We start from the raw sequence: 6,750 nt of genomic DNA on the forward strand, positions 1-6,750 counted from the left end.
TACACATTAACCGAATGGTCGAAGGTTCCTATCACTCGGCAATTGAGAATTTTGAGTGAATAGACATTTATAAATGAAAGACTACAATTAAATAAAATCTGCAGGTGCTATTCTTAACGCCTTTTAATGATGAGTACGATAGCAGACGTACCTATAAGAATGCCGTTTATTACTACAAAACAATTATTGGTGTCGATGGTCCGACATTTAAATAAAATATAAGTTGAATAACAGAGAAACAATAGATTCCTACTTCACATAATTAGTTACGAGCAACAACATAGCTCGCGAGTTATTTACTTCTAAACGCATACTACGACTTCACTGCAGAAACCACGGAAATCTCACAAGTGCACAAGTCGGCATTCCAAAATATTTGTATCTCTCGCGACCACCCGCAAACTGCTCCACTCTCCAAATCTTGCCCAAGACCGCCAGTCATGCCTCCTCGTCCCCCACTCCTCTGTGTCCTCCATGCTCCTCCCTCACTACGTTAGCCGTCTGCTGTAGTAACGAGCGTTGTGATTGGCTGGAGCGCTCCCACCATGTCTACAAGGCAACGCACACTCACAAATATATTGAAACACATACGAAATACTTGATTTACATTTAATTAACTTAAAATTAAACAAATATTAATGCGGCTGGACCATAAACACGCTCTAACACACATTGTTAAATACATAAACAAATCAAATAAACATATATCAGACGAATTGAAACAAAAGGTAGGCCAGTAGCCTAATGTCCCTGTGCCTTCTAAAACACAGTAAATATTTAACCACTTTCTTCATGAATAGGATAGATCGGATATAAAGAAAGACATGTTGTTGTTGTTGTGGTCTTCAGTCCTGAGACTGGTTTGATGCAGCTCTCCATGCTACTCTATTCTGTGCAAGCTTCTTCATCTCCCAGTACCTACTGCAGCCTACATCCCTCTGAATCTGCTTAGTGTATTCATCTCTTGGTCTCCCTCTACGATTTTTACCCTCCACGCTGCCCTCCAATACTAAATTGGTGATCCATCGATGTCTCAGAACATGTTCTACCAACCGATCCCTTCTTCTAGTCAAGTAGTGCCACGAGCTCCTCTTCTCCCCAATCCTATTCAATACCTCCTCATTAGTTATGTGATCTACTTATCTAATGTTCAGCATTCTTCTGTAGCACCACATTTCGAAAGCTTCTATTCTCTTCTTGTCTAAACTATTTATCGTCCACGTTTCACTTCCATACGTGGCTACACTCCATACAAATACTTTCAGAAACGACTTCCTCACACTTAAATCTATACTCGATGTTAACAAATTTATCTTCTTCAGAAACGCTTTCCTTGCCATTGCCAATCTACATTTTATATCCTCTCTACTTCGACCATCATCAGTTATTTTGTTCCCCAAATAGCAAAACTCCTTTACTACTTTAAGTGTCTCACTTCCTAATCTAATTCCCTCAGCATCACCGGGTTTAATTCGACTACATTCCATTATCCTCGTTTTGCTTTTGTTGATGTTCATTTTATACCCTCCTTTCAAGACACTGTCCATTCCGTTCAACTGCTCATCCAAGTCCTTTGCTGTCTCTGACCGAATTACAATGTCATCGGTGAACCTCAAAGTTTTTATTTCTTCTCCATGGATTTTAATACCTACTCCGAACTTTCCTTTTGTTTCCTTTATTGCTTGCTCAATATAGAGGTTGAATAACATCGGGGATAGGCTACAACCCTGTCTCACTCCCTTCCCAACCACTGCTTCCCTTTCATGCCCCTCCACTCTTATAACTGCCATCTGGTTTCTGTACAAATTGTAAATAGCCTTTCGCTCCCTTTATATTACCCCTGCCACCTTTAGAATTTGAAAGAGAGTATTCCAATCAACATTGTCAAAAGTTTTCTCTAAGTCTACAAATGCTAGAAAAGTAGGTTTGCCTTTCCTTATTCTTTCTTCTAAGATAAGTCGTAGGGTCAGTATTGCCTCACGTGTTCCAACATTTCTACGGAATCCAAACTGATCTTCCCCGAGGTCGGCTTCTATCAGTTTTTCCATTCGTCTTTAATGAATTCGCGTTAGTATTTTGCAGCCGTGACTTATTAAACTGATAGTTCGGTAATTTTCACATCTGTCAACACCTGTTTTCTTTGGGATTGGAATTATTATATTCTTCTTGAAGTCTGAGGGTATTCCGCCTGTCTCACACATCTTGCTCACCAGATGGTAGAATTTTGTCAGGACTGGCTCTCCCAAGGCTGTCAGTAGTTCTAATGGAATGTTGTCTACTCCGGGGCCTTGTTTCGACTCAGGTCTGTCAGTGCTCTGTCGAACTCTTCACGCAGTATCATACCTCCCATTTCATCTTCATCTACATCTTCTTCCATTTCCATAATATTGTCCTCAAGTACATCGGCTTTGTATAGACCCTCTATATACTCCTTCCATCTTTCTGCTTTCGCTTCTTTGCTTAGAACTGGGTTTCCATAAAATCTCTTGATATTCATGCAAGACATAGACGAATAAATATATTTACAAGCATGCTGCTACCGTTTTTTCGTGTCACCGTGGAGTACTTATGCCCTGACGCGATCGACGGTAATCAGCCACTTTGACCTCCAATAACTCATGTACTATTCAAGTTACATGCCTGTAATTTATACCAATTTAGATTTACATCAATAGCTTTCTAAAGCCATGTCAATCGACAAAATCGGATGAACCGTTTAGATTTTGGAAATTCGTTGCTGGGTGGAACTTGTATAATTTATCATGAAATATTAAACTTTAAATCAATAAAGATATTGAAGATCTGATTACACCTTCAGAATCGTCGTGCAAATAATGGTAATGTACATGTTTCTTTTTGAGGTATCACGATGCATCTGCCTACTATTAATTTCCTTACGAAATGTCTGCCATTAAGGTTTCACACAGTATGCCATCTTTGGCACTCCTGGCATGTACCCTTGATCGACTCAGCGTCACCATGGAATTCCCAGCCACGCGATCGGCTGGACCACGTGTTCCGGCCGTTGTGCGGCATCACGCAGTTGCTAACGTGCCGCGGTTTGCCGAGCAACCCGAGCGGTGGCCGCCAACTCTGAACTTAAAATATTTCCAGGACGCCACAACTCGCCCGTTACCTCACAACTGTCAAGAAGTTGACAGCACTGTAACTAGCAAGTGGATACAGTCACGGTGTACGCATGCACGACAGCCAGCTCTGAATTTAATTGCGAAGTTAAATACTGAATAAGGAATGTGGATCTGAGCTGTCTTTAAGGTTTGGTCCCACTGCACAATTAAATATATCGCTACAACATTCAAACTTTCAGAATAATAGTATCAATTTCGCAATGAAATCGGGTGGAACCTGTGCACAATTTCTTTGACCCCAATGTAGACTTTAGCACGAAGGAACGCTTATTTGGCCTTTACAGGAAAACAACAGCTACGGATACTGTAATATCTGCAAGCTACCAGCAGCCTCAAAAGTCACGAAGATACAGCTTTTCATTCCATCATGCATCGCCTCATGACAGTTCCGTTATCCGAATAAACTTTCCAAACCGAGTTACAGCTAATCACACTTATCGCTGTCGGCAATGGCTATATCCCTGCCCAGGTTGATAACATTCTGCGAAACCCTGTACGCTGGCCAATAGGAGCCAGTGAGTCGTTACAAAAACTGTTGCACAGTCCAATGTGTGGCCATAACACAGCCTTGTCAAACGGTTAGTCTCACTACTATAGACCTGTATTTTACAACAGTAACAATATAACTAAAACATTAGTCAATAATAACGGTAAAAAGAAACCTTCACAACAGAGTGGTGTGTATAAAACAAACTGCAAGGCCTATGGGACAGTATATGTTGCTCAGTCATTCGGAACAGGAGAGAAACTGGAAACTAGGAAAGGAATATTCAACGTATGCGGAACGTTGTTTAATAGAAAATCACCCATATGATTTATATTGTTGTTTTAAATACTGTTAAGAAAAGTAGAAAGATGACACTACTGAAATTACTTGAAATCAATAATACAGGCCAACAATGGAAAAACTTGTTTGCTGAAAACAACTTATTCTTAAATTTTTTGGGGTGGAAAATTCAAATATGATATTTAAAAAACTGTATCACCCACCATTTCTTCACATTTTACACTTAAATTTATTAAATTAAGCGATTTTTTAAAGAATTATCAGCTCTTATATAGTTAAAATAACTTAAAAAGGAGGTATAATGAATATAGATGACGTTGGTAGCACTGCCGAAAAACATTTGCTGGCAGAAAAAAGGTAGATTCTATTTTTGTGTTAACAGATGGTGTTTTGTTTACTGTCTACCTAAACTCACTTTCCCGTTTCCTGTACATATGTTCAGTACAATGTGTAATCGTGGTTGTAAAAACTCTGCTGACAGCTATTGTTATATTTGTGGTGAATTTGTGATTAAAAAACAGCAAAGAAACATTACAGACTTTGTGAAAAAGGTTTGTCTGTCATACTTTAGATCTAAACTTGTGGATCAAGATAAATCTAGGGCGCCACATAAGGTATGTTATGTGTGTACTGAATATCTGAGAAAATGGTCCAAAAATGACAGAAAAAGCCTTTGGATTTGCTGTTCCTATAATATGGATGGAGCCAAGAAATCATTCCAATGATTGCTACTTTTGCAATGTTGATGATACTGGTCATAATTCGAAAAACAAGAAGGTAATAAGCTACTCTAACCTTCCAAGAGTAACTTTGCTTTAACAGTTTTCATGTCTACATTTCTCTCTTATTTCAAACCACTTCCTCGACCAGAATTTTTTTTCTTCTTATTGTTTAAGCTCAGTGCCAGAGGCAGTATTAGAAATGCTTTATCTGCATTTGTACGAGTAGCTATTCACACTAGCACAAAATACAGCACACATGAACAGCCTCTGTTTCAGAAATGAGGTTAAACTGACAGAATGGCGGACGTTTCTTTTGTGTTTACCTTTCGCCGCATATGTATAGTGGAAAACAATTTTACTACAATTTATCTCATTTTATCGTGGGTTTGCGCAACTATGGAAAATACGATCAAAGAAGCAATAAAATAGAACTGACAATTAAATCTATCCTTGCCGTATATAACGTAGGAAAAGGTTAAGAAGAAAAGCAACATTCTGCGCTAAACATATAAAGGTGAGAGCAATAAAATAAAAAAACAATCGAAGTTCTCCTTTTCTTCTACGGACGATGTACGCTACACGTTTCCACGTTGCCGTATTTTAATGAATTGCCATTAGAGGACCAAGTAGAAGAGAATAAATTTTCGCGTACTTCTACCTTCTGTTTCAGTGTGAGGGCAAAGCAGCACAGTTATTGAAAGTTTGAATGTCCATTCACAGAAAGCAGATGTAAGCACCAGGTTCCGAGAGTAACATTTCCTCTAACAGATTTCATGTCTGCATTTCTCTGTCATTTCAAACCAATTCCTGGACCAGAGTTTTGTTTTCTGCCTATTACACTACTTGCCATTAAAATAGCTACACCAAGAAGAAATGCAGATGATAAACGGAGATTCGTTGGACAAATATATTATACTACAACTGATAGGTGATTACATTTTCACGCAATTTGGATGCGTAGATCCTGAGAAATCAGTACCCAGAACAACCACCTCTGGCCGTAATAACGGCCTTCATACGCCTGGGCATAGAGTCAAACAGAGCTTGGGTGGCGTGTACAGGTACAGCTGCCCATGCAGCTTCAACACGATACCACAGTTCATCAAGAGTAGTGACTGGAGTATTGTGACGAGCCAGTTGCTCGGCCACCATTGACCAGACGTTTTCAATTGGTGAGAGATCTGGAGAATGTGCTGGTCAGGGTAGCAGTCGGACATTTTCTGTATTCAGAAAGGCCCGTACACGACATGCAACATGCGGTCGTGCATTATCCTGCTGAAATGTAGGGTAGAGCCACGGGTCGTAACACATCTGAAATGTAACATCCACTGTCCAAAGTGCCGTCAATGCGAACAAGAGGTGACCCAGAGGTGTAACCATTACGTCGGGCGATACGCCAGTATGGCGATGAGGAATACACGCTTCCAATGTGCGTTCACCGCGATCCCGCCAAACACGGATGCGACCATCATGATGCTGTAAACAGAACCTGGATTCATCCCAAAAAATGACGTTTTGCCATTCGTGCACCCAGGTTCGTTGTTGAGTACACCATCGCAGGCGCTCCTGTCTGTGATGCAGCGTCAAGGGTAACCGCAGCCATGGTCTCCGAGCCGATAGTGCATGCTGCTGCAAACGTCGTCGAAGTGTTCGTGCAGATGGTTGTTGTGTTGCAAACGTCCCCATCCGTTGACTCAGGGAGTGAGGCGTTGCTGCACGATCCTTTCCAGCCATGCGAATAAGATGCCTATCACCTAGAAAGCTAGTGATACGAGGCCTTCCGTATTACCCTGCTGAACCCACCGATTCCATGTCCTGCTAACAGTCATTGGATCTCAACCGACGCGACCAGCAATGTCGCGATACGATAAACCGCAATCGCGATAGACTGCAATCCGACCTTTATCAAATTCGGAAACGTGATGGTACGCATTTCTCCTCCTTACACGAGTCATCACAACAATATTTCACCAGGCAAAGCCGGTCAACTGCTGTTTGTGTATGAGAAATCGGTTGGAAACTTTCCTCATGTCAGCACGTTGTAGGTGTCGCCACCGGCGCCAACCTTGTGTGAATGCTCTGAAAAGCTAAT

This window comes from Schistocerca serialis, chromosome 4, assembly GCF_023864345.2.
Source record: "Schistocerca serialis cubense isolate TAMUIC-IGC-003099 chromosome 4, iqSchSeri2.2, whole genome shotgun sequence".
Taxonomy (NCBI): Eukaryota; Metazoa; Arthropoda; class Insecta; order Orthoptera; family Acrididae; genus Schistocerca; species Schistocerca serialis.